This window comes from Podarcis erhardii (genome assembly GCF_964252035.2).
Source record: "Podarcis erhardii genome assembly, chromosome: 1".
Lineage (NCBI taxonomy): Eukaryota > Metazoa > Chordata > Lepidosauria > Squamata > Lacertidae > Podarcis > Podarcis erhardii.
Window position 1 is genome coordinate 8974075 of NC_138497.1, and position 16056 is coordinate 8990130.

General features: G+C 44.7%; 1 protein-coding gene across 3 annotated transcripts in view; it reads left to right on the plus strand.

Annotated features, from left to right (window-relative positions):
• The first annotated feature begins 8887 nt into the window (after positions 1-8887).
• The window catches only part of PPM1A (protein phosphatase, Mg2+/Mn2+ dependent 1A), a 40245-nt gene continuing 33076 nt past the window's right edge, over positions 8888-16056 (plus strand). The window contains exon 1 of one of the 3 annotated variants that reach the window (XM_081864466.1): positions 8888-9474. The gene's annotated coding sequence lies outside the window, so the exon portion shown is untranslated. The remainder of the gene's footprint in view (positions 9475-16056) is intronic. The other 2 variants (XM_081864464.1, XM_081864465.1) reach the window with 2 other exon arrangements.

Consider the following 16056-nt stretch of genomic DNA (forward strand, 5'->3'; position numbering starts at 1 on the left):
GCATCCAAGCCATACATGCGTGAGAGAGGAATCATGAGAGTTTAATTATCTTCTGTGTATCACAAGTTTCCATGTTTGCTTCGCCAGAAAGTGGCGGTGTGGCAGGGAATCTAGCAATTCTAAAGTAACAGTCAGCATGACCTTGACAGAAGGGATAACAGAACCTGTTTAAGCCAGGTTGATCCAACACCTTATGCCTTTCCTCTCCTGTTACTTCCTAACATATGAATCAAGTCCAGGATGTACACAATATACAATCCTTAAGGTATAGAACCTATTTAATTAAATCCAATGCAGATATATTTCTTCCTTTCTTAATACATTCTAGCATTACACAGTCCTCGAATGTGATTAAGGAAAGGTCCCCGGATTGTCAAGGGACGCGGGTGGCGCTGTGGGTTAAACCACAGAGCCTAGGGCTTGCCGATCAGAAGGTCGGCGGTTCGAATCCCCACGATGGGGTGAGCTCCCGTTGCTCGGTCCCTGCTCCTGCCAACCTAGGAGTTCGAAAGCACGAAGTGCAAGTAGATAAATAGGTACCGCTCCGGCAGGAAGGTAAACGGTGTTTCCATGCGCTGCTCTGGTTCGCCAGAAGCGGCTTACTCATGCTGGCCACATGACCCAGAAGCTGTACGCCGGCCCCCTTGGCCATTAAAGCGAGATGAGCGCCGCAATCCCAGAGTCGTCCATGACTGGACCTAATGGTCAGGGATTCCTTTACCTTTACCTTTATCCCGGAATGTCACGGACAATACAGCTGATGAGGTTGGCTACCTATAGGTAGCAGACACAGGCAGGCTGGCCCAGGCAGCTGGGTAGGCAGAACAAGGTTTCTGGATATTTCCTTATTTCGCCCCAAAGGGCTTCCTCAGCTGTTAATAGTTCTAGATAATATAAATATAGGCACCTGATAATACAATGATTACTATTTGACATGTAGAAATTACAAATATAAATCTGTTATATCATGACTAAAAATATAGAATTCATACATTATTAAGCATTATCAAGCATTAGAAGATACAGAGGTTGTACATACCATCGAAGTGTGTAACGATTAAATAAGCAATGATTCTTGGACGATTTCCCAGGGTGTAGCCGCTGTCACATGCTGGCACCTTCTAGTAGCCACAGGTGAGAGCTGAGCGCAGGGTGAGGACCAAATGTCAACAAACTAATATTTAGTTATTAGATTTATATACCACCCTTCATCATAAGATCTCAGGACGGTTCACAAAATAAAATACAGGACAAAAACAAGTAAATAAGTAAAGCAAAACAGCAAAATAATAAGCACCACCTTCCCACAGACAAATGTAAAAAGGTTGTAGAAGATTGTTCTGTCAAAGGCATGGTTGGAGAGGAATGTTTTTGCCTGGTGCCTAAAATATATATAATGAAGGTGCCAGGCAAACCTCCCTGGAGGGAGCATTCCATGAACAGGGAGCCACTACAGACAAGACCTGTTCTTGTGCTGCTACCTACCCTCCAGACCTCACATCGAGGAGGCACACGAAGAAGGGCCTCTGATGATGAATGCAGAGTCTGGGATGGTTTATATGGAGAGAGGCAAGTATTGCAGTCCTGAGCCATTTAAGGCTTTATAGGTCAAAACCAGCACTTTGAATTGTGCCTGGAAACTAGAGGATGACGTGTCCCCCACCAGAGGTACTAGACTTCCTCTAACATCTGATACAAAAATAACATAAGTACATGAGATTTTATTTTAATGTGTTGTTGTCATCTTACTGGGTTGTATCCAGCCGTCTTTCTATGCACTGCATAGAATTGGACTAGAGGACCCTTTGTGTTATATACTGAAGTTCTCACCCTGGGCCTGCAGGGGGATACTGTAGATAGTTTTCACTCAGGCCCACATATGCAAATAAGGGATTGAAAGTGACGTTCAGTGATTGGATAGTTACAGAAAGTGGTTACTGTTGCGCTGTAGTGGAGCTCTATATAAGCAGGCTGGCTGAACCCTTCAGTTCTGTTCTGGCCTGTGAATAAACAAGAGCTGTTTGAAGAATCGCTGTGTCGTCTGATATGTTCACCCACAACTTAACACTATGAGTCCTTTCCAACTCTCCAACTATCTCCCCACCCCCAGCAGTCCTCTGTTTGATCCATTCTGGCCAGGGTTGAGATACCCTCTGCTGCAGATTTGAGGGAGCACAGAGGGCTACTAGGGGAAGGAAGGGGCAAGTTCTGTTATGCAAGTGGAACCCGACTCATGTGACACTGGAGCTGTGAGCTGCTGTCTCTTTAAAAAGACAACTGTAACTTCTCCTTCAAGACAGGGTTTCTGTTGACACTCGGAACAGATTCTGTTTGAGAAAAACAAAAAATATATATAGTCACCTGTTTAGATAAAAATACCATTTGTGGTGAGCTTCACTGGTTATCTCCGTACTTGCCCTGAGAATGAACCTGTCTGGAGTGGGAGAAATCACCTTGCTTTTGCTGTTCTCAGCTTGCCATGGTCTCATTTAGACATTTATTCCAAGCCCTGCCTGGAGGTGCCTGGGATTGGACTAGGGAACTTCGGCATAGTCCATCCTCATTGATTTAAAACATACTGTGATCTTAAAGTGCCATGTGGAACATCTGCTTTAATTCCTTTAGCAACGCTGAAGGAAGCAACTAGAGACAGATTCTAGTCAATAATTTTTTGTAAGATTCAAGTTTTCTATAAACATTTCACAGTTGTGTATTCCGACATTCTCATCTGCACACACATTGGCTCAAAGATATTTTGATTTGCTCATGAGTCAAAGACAGCATGAAGAACATGCAAAGTCATTTGGCAGCAGCAAATGTTCAGATTTGTGCTGTGAGTGATTGGAAGCTGCAAGAACAGCAGCAGACGTTAGTTGGCTCACATCTGCCAGTCAGTTGTGGCCCAAATTGTTGCCAGCTCACTCACTGTGGCCATCAGTATCATCAGTATTCAAACAGGTGAGATGAGAGTGGAATCCTGGTCTCACTAAGGCTCCTGAAGTTTACCAACAAGTCTCTTGTGCTAAAAACTTCCATTTCATGAGAAGTTCCAAGCCCTTTAAGTGTTTTGCAGTTGGCCTAATGATTTCAACTATGCAAGGAAATCAGTAATGTTAAAAAGCACCGCCCCCCTCAAAACCCCCCCACAGCTTTTGCCTGATGATGCCTCAAGAGACTGCATTCTAGGAAGCCAGGCACATGTTCTGCAAGCAGAGTTGCAACAGCACCTAGTAAATTAATTGTCTCCTTTCACTCTAAATCTCTACGGTTCCTCCCTTATCATTTGCAAAATTGCAGTATTCATAATCCTCTGAGAAGTGTCAAACCAAGGTAACCGACATGCCATTCCTTCATTTCCCCCCCTCCTCACAGTGACTGAGTAGTTCTCAGTGGCCTGAAGTTCTTGTCAGAAGAGATGAAGAGATAAATAAATTTCTTATTGAACAACAAAAGCAATATAGGAGACGGACAATAACAGAATAATATAAGTTCAACACTATGAGCATTTGATAATGATGTAAAAAAATAATAATCAGGAGTGAATGAAATGGATACAATAACAACTTTATAAATACCGTATATAAAATCACAGTTTCTATTGTACAATGAAGGTTTGGGGGGGGGGGAGAGAGAAAAATTGCAACTATTTACTTCAATTCCAATGTTGCATCTGGTCAGCTGTCTTCATTTTACAGTGATTGGTTAGTTTCTCTGTGAGTCACTGATTTAATAGTATAATGCTATTTTAAAACTTTTTAAAAATACTGATTATTAATAATTTGTACTGTATTTGATGTTTATTCTGTATGTCATTTTTAGATTTATTTACTTTTTGTGTTTGGGCTCTGTTTCGTGTATTCTTTTATTTTTACCTACACTTTGTATATTGTTTTGAGATTCCTTTATAATGTATTTGATTTTTATATTGTATATTGAGATGTAGTTTGTTTGTTTTGTAGTTGATCTCTATTTTGGTAGTCTTTTCTAAGGTACTTGACCTTTCTTTTGGCTAATGTCCTGAAACTATGTTTTACTGGATTTGGTTTTTATTTTCTTTTAGATTGTTTGGAATGTAAAGTGTTGAAGAAATTTATGTAATAATAATGACTCCTACTGGAAGTTTCCAGGCAATGGGTGGCAAATTTCTGGAGCTAAGTTTGGTGTAAACTTGCACCGTTGCCAGAGAATGTAAAGCACTAAAGGAGTATAGTACTGACAGGGAACATTTTTCAGCTTGAGGCCACATTCTTGTATGGGCAACTTCCTGAGGGGCACATGTCCATGGTGGGCATTTGTTGTTGTTGTTTAGTCATTTAGTCGTGTCCGACTCTTCGTGACCCCATGGACCAGAGCACGCCAGGCACTCCTGTCTTCCACTGCCTCCTGCAGCTTGGTCAAACTCATGCTGGTAGCTTCAAGAACTCTGTCCAACCATCTTGTCCTCTGTCATCTCCTTCTCCTTGTGCCCTCCATCTTTCCCAGCATCAGGGTCTTTTCCAGGGAGTCTTCTCTTCTCATGAGGTGGCCAAAGTATTGGAGCCTCAGCTTCACGATCTGTCCTTCCAGTGAGCCCTCAGGGCTGATTTCCTTCAGAATGGATAGGTTTGATCTTCTTGCAGTCCGTGGGACTCTCACGAGTCTCCTCCATCACCATAATTCAAAAGCATCAGTTCTTCGGCGTTCAGCCTTCTTTATGGTCCAGCTCTCATTTCCATACGTCACTACTGGGAAAACCACAGCTTTAACTATACGGACCTCTGTCGGCAAGGTGATGTCTCTACTTTTTAAGATGCCGTTTAGGTTTGTCATAGCCAGAGGTAAAGGGGCACAGCAACAGATGTGACTATTAGTTTTGAACAGTAGGTTACATTCCAGCAATACAAAAACCAGAGGCTTCACATACACACATCCAGGCAAGCAAGAGGCATTTTCAGAATTTAAGCGTCTATTGTTTCCACACCAAAGGACTCGTGAAGGGTTTGGAGCAGAGCTGGTGTGAGGTGTAGCCTGGGAACTGGCCTTTAGGAGAAGGCTTGACCCAGGAAAAGGACCAAGGGCCAGATAGAGATGTCTGGGTAGCTGTATTTGATCTCTAGAGCATGAGGTTCCCCACTCCTGAGGTTTAGGATATGGCAGAAAGTCAGTGGGGCAGATATTTATCTCTTCCCAGCCTGTGAGCCAATTTTGACAGGTTTGGGGCCCCACCTACCTATCAATCAATCACCTGATGTCTGGATGATATCAAGTGATACAATTTGGCCCCATAAAACTCTACAATTCAATGATTCTGTGATCCTGTTGAGATTCCTGTATTGTAGTGGGTTGGACAAGATGACCTGTGGTGTCCCTTCCAACTCTACAATTCTATGATTCTATGACTGATAGGTGGACAATCCCAGCACCTGTCAAAGCAGACACACAGGGTGGGGGTATGGGAGCACCCAGCAGGACTTACCCCGACCACTTGCTGATCAGCTTATACCACCCCATGACATCAGGTGAGTGACAAGTGGAAGTGGGGGGGGGGCAATGACCTTGTGGGCTAATTCACTGGCTGATCCACAGGCTGGAGGTTCCATAGCCTTGGAGTACGATGTCAGTGTGCCTCCTCCGTTGCAGTTGCCCACATTCTGCTCAATAATTTCACCCTATTTTAGCCAATGCATCTGAGACGTTTGCAGAAGTATCTGTCATGACTGCAACCAGGGGCGTAGGAAGGGGGGGTGCGCCCTGGGTGTCATCCCAGAGGTGGGGTGACAAAATTCTCTCTGGGCAGATCACCGCTGCCCCAATCACCCCTCGGGCGGATTGCTACCAGGCTGATTGAACCCCCAGGTGGATTGCCCCGCCCCCTGGCATGTGCATCGCTCCAGGTGTCTGAGCGACTAGTTCTGCTGCTGACTGCAACACAGCTGGCATTGCAACAGCAGCATGGAGCTTATAGGCCCCACAGCCACCAATCTTTTAAAAGATAGTAGAGTTGTAAAAGTCTGTCCTCCTCTTTTGAAGAGTTCTCCAGAGCAGGCAAGTTTAGAAAAGGAACGTCCATAATATTATCTGCGCTTGGGGACTTCTGAAATCAGAGCCGTACATGGCTGTTTTAATGGGAAGGAAACAATATTATTGAACAGTGCTTAATCTCTTTCATATGCATCCACACACAGATACCAGAGGAGATCTGTGTTTTTCTTATGTTTTGGCAATACTAGTATAACTAGTCCTGCCAATAATTTAGGACTATGGTTGAAACATTCTCCTTTCCCCCTGGAGGAAATGTGTAAAGAGCTCATTCATGTTCTCTGTTGACATACATCCAGAGCTTGGAAGTTCACGATTCAAATCTTACTCCAAATTAGGGTCTCACTGGGGCCACTTTCACACCAAACATTCAAAGTACTGTGATACCACTGTAAACCAAAGGCTGCTGTTCTTACAGCAGCCAACCAGATGCCTATCAGAAGCCTGCAAGCAGGACCTGAGTGCAGCAGCAACTCGCTCCTCTTGCAGTTCCCAGCACCTGCTATTTGAAAGCATACAGCCTCTGCCAGTGGAGGTAGAAGACAGGCATCAGGCAGGGCCGGCCCACCCAAGAGGCAAGGTAAAGCGACCACCTCAGGTAGCAGAATCCAGAAGTGCAGCAAATCCCAATGCAAATTCACCACTCACCCTTTGTTCCCTGGTGGCAAGGAAGGATGCCATTTTGTGGTTCATTCACCTCAGGCGCCGAAATGTCTTGGGCCGGCCCTGCTATTAGGGTTGGTAGCCATTAAGATTTGGGCATTATTGGCTGAAACAAAAAATAGACCTTGTCTATAGTTGTGTACACAGCTCTGAAAATCCCTCCTGAGGGAAGTTTGTCTCGGCTCCCCCTATAAATTTTGGTGGATGACAAAATACCCCCCTCAAAGGCTTTTGGCTTCTAACATCTGGATTTAATAGCTGGCTCAAGATGAGCTGCTTATTTGTAGGCATCGCTCTGTCTCCTGCAGATGCTTTTTGAACATAGGCGCCGACTCCATGGGGCCTGAGGGGGCCCGAGCCCCCTCAAAAATTCGTTTGGGGGGGCTCTGCCCCCCCAACAATTTAAGAAAATTATTAGTTATATTATGCTTTGTAAAATCACAAAATTATGTTGGTATTTTTTATTTTCCTTGTTTGACGATAGTTACCTTTTAAAATACATTCAGTAATGAGTTAAAACAAAGCCACTCCCGATCTAGAGAGGGGGTGGGGTTGCGGGCTCTCGACCCATCAACAATCTCGCGGGGCAAGCAGGGATTCCCCCTAGCTCATTAATATTCACCGCCCACGGCGGCAGCCAATCGGCTGCCGCAAAGGGCGGGCCCTCACAGGTTCACTTAAGGTCGGGGCTCGCCCCTTTCGTTCCCCCAGCAGCAGCGGTTTGGAGGTCTTGGGCCCCCCCAATATTTTTTATAAGTCGGTATGGGCCCCCGCCCCCCCAATATTTTTTATAAGTCGGCACCCCTGTTTTTGAATGCTGTTTTATGCTGTGCTGACTTCGGTAATTAGCAATTTTAACTGTTTCAAGTGATGACTTTAGTCACACCTTTTACTATTTATAGGAAAAGTGAGGGGTAAATCTTTTAGATAAACAAACTCCACTTGTGGTCCTCTGGATTTGAGGTACATTAGTTCTCCTACGCTAAGGCAAAAAATAAAATAAAATTCACTTGTAGTTAGTGGGGTCTCCTGATACTTTCACATGTACTGTATATGCCTGTATTATTACTATTACTGATAGGTAGCCGTGTTGGTCTGCCATAGTCAAAACAAAATAAAAAAAATCCTTCCAGTAGCACCTTAAAGACCAACTAAGTTAGTTCTAGGTATGAGCTTTCGTGTGCATGCACACTTCTTCTTCAGATACATGCACACGAAAGCTCATACCTAGAACTAACTCAGTTGGTCTTTAAGGTGCTACTGGAAGGATTTTTTTTATTTTGTTATTACTATTACTATTATTTATTCTACCTTCCTGGGCAGTGGTTCTGCTCCTGCTGCTTTTCCTCCTAAATCACTTTTACCTTTTCCTATTTCTGACCTGCTCTGTAGGGCTGCTTATTCTGGTGGAGGTCTACCGTGTTTTAAATCTCCACCCGCACCCCAGGAACAAATATTCCCGTTTTTCCCTCTACCAGAAGCTGTGGAAGAGGCTACAGTAACGTTTTATCGGGGATTTTTGTGTGCAAGCGTGTCCGCGTAGCGAAGAAAACACGACCAAGGCGCTGCACCCTCACTCCAGGGTGGGCGGGAAATCGGCGTGTATTATGTAAACAGCAGCGAATGTTTCGGTTGCTATTCCCGCCCCCGCCATAAATTTATTTCACCAGAACCAGTAAATACAATACTAATACTATTAATAACATAAGAGTGTGATGGGCATGGTGGGCTGCGTCTGCCTGGCCGCTTTCTCTCTCTATTTCCAGAGCTTCCCTCAGCCCTGAGAGAAGACGAAGGCCCGCTGAGGGACGAAGGTGATGTAATAACCACCCGGCCTCAGCAAACAACTCCGCCTCGCCTCCCTCCTCAGCCAGCCCCAACATCCGGGCTCTCGCCGCGCGCTGCGCCACAGCCGGCGGTACCAAAGGGAAAAAACGACCAACGACCGTCGAAAGCTGCTACTCAAGGAGACGCGGGCTTGGGGTTGGACGGACGGAGGGGAGAGGCGGGGCAAAAGGCTAGAAATCCGCGCGCCCATTGGCCGCTCAGGGAGCGCAAGCTCGAGCCGGCGTGCGTGCTTGCGTGTTTAGTAGGGGGGGTGGGGAGAGACAACTGCGCGTGCACGCACGCACGGCACGTACGCAGGCCAGGCATAGGAGGCCGGCGGGAGAGTTCCTTTCCCCCCCACCTCTCTCTCTCTCTCTCTCTCTCTCGCGGGCGTGCCTCCCCTGCCTTGTTATATAGCCGACTCAGCCCGCGCACGCGCGGTGTGGCGAGGCGAGCTCGCGCTTTCGGCGTCTTCTCCGCTCCGCGCTGACGTCGTCCTCCTCCCCCTCTCCCTCGCGCGCTGGGTGGTTCTCTTTGCGCGTGCGCGACCCTTTGCTCCGGTTGCCCGCCCGCCCGCCCGCCCGCCTGAGGGAATTGAAGCGGAGTTGAGGCGGGTGCTGGTGGGGTGCGGAAAGACGGGGAAGCGCCGCGTGAGGCGCCGTTGTGGCCGCCGCGAGGGGAAGAGGGGAGACCCGCGTGCGGCGCGGGAGGGGAGGGGTGGGCGACGGGGAGGCCGGGCGAGATGAGCGCTCGGCTCCCCGCTAGGGCCAGCCAGGAGGAGCAGCACAAACAGCGGCCGCGGCTGCCTTCGCCGCAGTCGCCGCCGCCGCCACCGCCGCCATCGTCTCGCCCCGTCTGAATGAACTGAGGCGAGAGAGGCCGCTTTCGCCGGCTCGGCCCGGTCTGGCTCAGGCCTCCTCCCTGCGCCGCTTCGGAGCGCCCACTCAGAGCCCCCTCTCCCGTAGGGTAAGTGGAGGCCCCGAGGGTGGCTGAGGGGAGGCCTCGGGTGCGCCCGGGTGGAGGGAGAGAGAAAGGCCCAGGAGGAGGAGGAGGAGGCCGCCACCGCCACCGCCGCCTGGATCTTGGGCCTGGAAGCCAGTGGGGAGGAAGGGCGAGGAGGCGCCCGGCCTGCGTGTCGTCGAGGATGAGGCGTCTCTCTCTCTCTCTCTCTCTCTGTGTTGTAATCCTCCTCAAAAGATCCGGCGGACCCGGACCCCCCCTCTTTCCCCCCCCCCCCGCCGCCAGCAGCTGGCATTTTAAAACCCGAGCTGCTGGGGGTGGGGCAGAGACGGTGGCAAACTGGCTCTGGGACTCGGATGTTTCCGTGCGCGGATCTGCCCCTAGGAGCTTACAGTCGGAAATCCTGCACGGGGGCTTGGGAGTGGGGGGTTAAGGCGGCAGCAGAGCGGGAAAGGAACCAGGGTAGCTGAGAGAGACTTAAATGTCTTCAGTTCCTGGTGTTGGCCAGTTAATTCCACCCCCACTTTTTCTCACTAGTATATGTATGTATGTATGTATGTGGGTGGGTGTGAATTTGGGAGGCCTTAAAAGTAAGTAAGTCAGACTCTTGCTCTCTGAGTCGTTGGTTCGAGCCCCAGGTTGGGCTGAAGATTCCTGCATTGTAGGGGGTTGGACTAGGTGGCCCTCGGAGGCCCTTCCAACTCTGATTCTGTTATTCCTAAGCCAAAACCATGCTCTTTTCTTCAGGTTATTTTAAACACCCTAATATGCTGAGTCTTTAGTATATACAGGGTGCTAAATCTGACAGGCAAGTCTTTACGCGTTTCCTTGTGGGAGGGAAGAAGACTCTTTGATTTTGGCAGAACTTATTTATTTAGCACCGCAATCTGAAACGGAGAGAAAGGTTTTAGGGGTGTGTGTGTGTGTGTGTGTGTGTGTGTAGAAGGCGGCCAAATGTTTGGGATTGAATTCCTCTGTGTTCATTGTTCATGCCAACCCAATCCGGTGATGACGTAGCTGGATGTCTGTATCTTCCCCTGGAGGGATGGTGGTGGGCGAAAAAGCTTGCTGTCTGCCAGGATTTATTAATAATGGTTATAAGCACACATTCTCCTCCTGCTGCAAAGCATTCTGCTATCATTCACAGAGAACCATTAATAAATGAGTCTATTTATAAAGCGCCCCACCCTGCTGCATCATCCACTTTGCTAGGTATATACTTTGAGATGTGCAATATTTATGAAGCAGTCTGCCTCAGTGATTGCCTTCCTACACACACAGCTATTGCTGTCTCTTTTAGAAGAAAAAAAAGGTGTGGGAAAGGGAAATGAACCCAAACAAAAAAGGGTTATGTAAATATGCCGCTTCTTGTGATACTTTGAATAGTGGAAGTGGGTGTGAGATGCTGTTTTCAGAGGCCTGTACTATTGCCCATTGAAATGCAAAAGGTAATTTATTATATTTTTTTCAAGTCTGCAAAGTATTTTTTTTTTTTACAGAACAGTGATGCTATAGTTATTTATGGTGCATGTTATGATTTTGGCTCTGTCTATTTCGTGCTAAAAATATTCCAGATTCTGCACCAAGCAACTATGAATTCTGTAGCCTGTGTGTGTGTGCGTGTGTGTGTATTATGCAACACAAGCAGGTTTGCATATATTTGTTGTGTTCTGCTTTTAGTAGTTGGGGAGGGGCATATATATGACACAGAAGCCCATCTCCTGATCAGTGTAAATTTTGCTTAGCCTTCTCACCCCCAGATTTCATGAGACATTTCTTAGCTATAAAGGGGGGCGGGGGAGCCACAAAAGCTGTGACTTGGTTGTTAAGTTTTGGATCCATTATGCAGTCTTGTGTTTAAGTAATTTGATAAGAATACACCTTTCTGGTGCTTGTAGTTTAAAATACAGATCGTTTTATAATTCTATAAAAGGGGATAATTTTTAAAAACACAGATTTTGGGTTTAGGATTCAGATTTTGTAGAAAACAGCAAGTTGCATAGTTACTTCAGTGTGATGATTGTCCATCTTATGATGTACTAATTAGAGTATGTGATTTCCTCACAGACAAGAATTTAATCTCTTCAGCTTATTGAGGAATCACTCTGCAAACATGTGTTTTGTTAAAGCAGGTATCTGCTTTAACAGGAACATGGAGAAAGCAGTTTCTTATTACTAGTGCTTTTTCTCTTAAAAAAAGTGCTTAGGGGTACTCATTTTTCTACTCATATTGAAATACTGCCCCTCAATGAGGCCAAACTTAGATTCACAAAATGTTTAGGGGTATGCCTACCCCTGCGTCCCCCCCAGAAAAAAAGCACTGCTTATTACCATAACCTAGTAGACAGACATTTTCCTCACATGTGTTTTGAGTTCTCAGGTTGAAAAAGAAGTTGAAAAGACTCTTCAATTACTACTGTTATAATGATGTTTAAAAATGTGACCTAGCATATTTTCCCTTAGTCTGCAGACAGTGCTGCAGTGCTTGTGCTGTTAAGGCGTTGTCAGTCCCTAAGAGTGAAGGTAAGATTTCACTCCTCAGAAGAGTGAGCCTCAGAAGAGCCCTAATGGAAGTAGTTGAGCTGTCATATTTTCTTTCCCTTTATAAAGCTGTGTAAATAGTAGAAATGAGTACTGTGCTTAGAAGCACAGTTTGGTAGAATATAGGGAATATGTGAGGATATAGCGTAGCCAGGTAATCTTCCTCTGGGGCTCTGCTTTCTTTCAAGAGCCAGATGGGTGGAATATTTATACATGCAGATGACAGCTAGAGACTAATACTAAACATGGCAAAATAGTTTAAGAACTCTCATCATACCACTTTCCACCCACTGGAGCTGGGCTTATTGCCGGAACCCCTATGAGAGCCTTTGCTTATTATGGTTGAAAGCTCGTATGCTTTTCACTCCCTGTTATAAAGCAACTGTATGGCAATCAAATCCTACTGACTTCTCTTCCATATACTATATTAAGGATTAAGTGATAATTGTCTTAGGCTAAATTGTTGTGTTTGTGGAACAAGGTCCAGACCTGCAGCATAGAATTCCACCCCACGTTTTACTATAAAGAGTCCTCACATTCTCTAGTGTGCTTAAGGAACTACCTACGTTAGAAAAATCTTTCCATTTTGTGGTTGAGGAACTAAGATAGTGACTATATTGAAAGCCACATTGTGACACTGCTGTGGGGACTCCTCTTTCTCACGTCTAAGACCAACTCTTGTTCAGTGTTTCTCAAATTTGGGTCTCAAGATGTTGATGGATCACAACTCCCATCATCCCCAGCTAGCAGGACCAGTGGTCAGTGATGATAGGAGTTGTCGTTCAACAACAGCTGGAGACCCAAGATGGAGAAACGCTGCTCTAATGGCGCTCATTTTTATTCATTCTTTGGGCTTTGTCCTCATTCATCTTCTCCACTAGCCTTCAGATTAGTTCAAAGTTTAACAGTGAGTCTACCCATCTGTGTGTACATGTGTCATGGTAAAAAGTTCTAGAGGGGTCACTATGTTAGTCGGTTGCAGCACCTCCCCCTTTTTTACACCTTAAAACAAATTAATTATTAATATAATGCAATATATATATATGATAGCAGCTTCAACAAATGATGTGAGGAAAGTGAGGGAAGTGGTTCAAATGTTCCTTAATGTGGAAACCACTAACCTCTAAGCCAGGCATCCCCAACATTCGGCCCTTCAAATGTTTTGGACTACAATTCCCATCATCCCTGACCACTGGTCCTGTTAGCTAGGGATCATGGGAGTTGTAGGCCAAAACATCTGGAGGGCCGCAGGTTAGGGGTGCCTGCTGTAAGCAGTTCTGTATCAAGATTGGGAATCGTGCTGCATTGGAGGGAAGGAGTTTGACCAGTAGAGCAAGGAAGTATAGAACTGGGTTCCTAATCTGGTGAGAACGGAAACCAAGTCCACTTTCTACTTTTTGTGGGGATTAGTGACTGAGCTCAGAATTTTAGATTTACTTCAGTACCTTCATCAGTCTAGTAATCAGTAATTTTAGTAGATTATTTGTCAGGTTTGAGATTATATTTCTATAAAATTCTAATAGATTTATATTAGAAAACCAAAGTTGGTTAAATGCTATGAAACTACATTATAAATCTTTAGAAAGGCCTTATTTTGTGGGTAGGGCAGATGAGTCATATGTAGAAGACCCTACATCTGGTCCATGGCTTCTCCTATTAAAATGCTTAGGTGGCAGATCTGTCAACGACCTTATTTCTCAGACTTCAAATGACTGCCACCTGTAGATAGTACTGTACTAGATGCACCAGTGATTAGACTCTCTATAAGGAAGCTTCCTGTGTTCATTGGATATATCCCAAAGAATTAATTTTTGAAAAACAGTTTTAAACATGCAAACTGTAAAATGTTATTCTGGAAGCTGTTGCAGAATGCAGTGAAGAGCAAGCTGCGTAGAGTGTTTTCCTCTTACTTTGGCTCAGCTTCATTGGTTGCCTAAATCTGGACAGAGTTCAAAGCATTGGTTGCTTTAAGAAGCCCTTACATAGTCACGATCTTATCTAGCTTTGGCATCATCATCAGTTTTGTCGCAGCTTCTTGCTTTAGTGTGATGGCCTGACATCTTTATCTTTGGGCAGTGTCTTTGGCCATTTCTCTGGTGTTTTAATGGTTGGTTTAGAGTCTTTGACCTTCGCAAGGCTATTTAGTGCTAACTAGTGATTGGATGTCTATTTCTGCTGCTGTTTTAGCTCTTAATATTTTCTTTTGTAATTTTTTTTATATTATCATTTTGTGTTTGGATCTTTTGTGAGCTGCCTCATATTGATTCCAAACAATGTACTTTAAATAATAAATAAGATCTTATATCTGGCCAATGAGATATGTTAGGCTGAGAGATAACTTAAGTCACCCAGGAAATTTCTTATCTGAGTAGGGATATGAACCTAAAACACTCTAACCAAAGTCCAGTTCTCTGGTGTATACCACAGTGGCTCACATTATGGATGCTGTTGTAGATCCTTTTTTAAAACTGTTTGAATTGCTGTTGATAGTGTTTAAAATTATTTTACTGATGTAATCACACTAATTATTTTTATATGTTCACTGCTTTGGACACAGCTTTGGCAGCAAAGAATGCAGTACAGAAATGTTTCCTGCTTTACAGTGCAAACCTATACATATGAACTAAGGTGAACGTCAGTGGGACTTCCAGGTAAAAATAGGGTGGCAGCTTTCATAAGAAATGGCAGCCATGGGTACTTTTTGAGGTGGTGTTGCATGCATTGCATAGTTCAGGGTTTTTTTGGGGGGAAATACCACTTAAATCGAGTTTTATTGATGTAAAGACTTGCAATAATGGTGTACTGCTGTAGCCACCGCAGTGTGCTGTGTGGGAGGTAAGTAGGGTTGTTTGTCTGTTTTGTGCTTTGTTATGCCATTCTGAATGGGTACTGACACCTATAACAACTTAGGTTTCTTTTGATGTAGCTGGCTCCATGATGGCTAGAAAGCAACATTTTTAATAGTATTTTATTTATCATTTTCTCTTTTACAACAAACAACAGATTACATAAGAGCATTTCATTACTTCCCTTCCCCTTTTTCCATGGTTCATTTTAGTTTTCTTTATCTAACTGCATATTCAAAAAGCTCAATCCCCCTTTAAATTCCCCCTATATCTAATTTCATTTTAATTCATTTTCCTGCTTCTGTTATTCAATCCATGCATTCCATCAGTTTTATCAGGTACTCCTATTTAGTCGGTACTACCGCTTAGAAGGCAACATGTTAATGATGAGAGCATTGTTTCTCACCCAGTTGCATGCCCTGATGTCCTGGGTATGTTCATTATCCCAATGAATTAAAGCATTTGTTTCTTGATGCCAGTACAGTGATGCTAATTCTTTAGGAAAATAGTCATAAGGTCAGACCTCTCATATTTCTGTTTCTGGAATACTAAATTAAGCAAGACAGTATAACACTGATAACTTAAGTAGCACATTTGTGAAAAGCAGATGGATCCCAGAGCCTTTGTTCTTTTCAGTAATTGGTGCTTGCTTTTGAATTTTAGTAAGCTTTTGTCTCTATTTCAAGTCTACATAGAGTATCTGGGGCTGTTTCTCCTTTAGGTGACATGATATCTAGGAGCTGTGTCTGAATGATATGGCAGTGTGGCTTATCATGTGGGTCTTGGAATTCAGTGCTGTGGTGAAGACTCAATGATTAGCCCTATCTACAGTATATGGTTGCATTATCCCATCCATGTGGGATCACTTCATGGGAAAGTAGCTAACCACATTGCTACATCTAAAGGGCACCTGAGCATCCCAAGGTAATCAGTAGCTGTAGCTTTAACCCAGACATGAGAGAAGACTTGCCAGCTTGAGCCCTGCTTCACCCAAAAAGGATTTCCCTGACCCCGTAAAGCAGTCAATCAGAAATATCACTTGAACGTTGATTGCAAACTAGGGACACATCCTCCATCTTTGGTCTTTGCCTTTAATGCTGATCTTTTTTCTTCCCCACATAGCCCATTTATTCCTCCTGATTCCTTGAGCCTATACTTTGCTTTGCACCTGAATTTTTACAAAGGCTAGTATTCAGAAGAT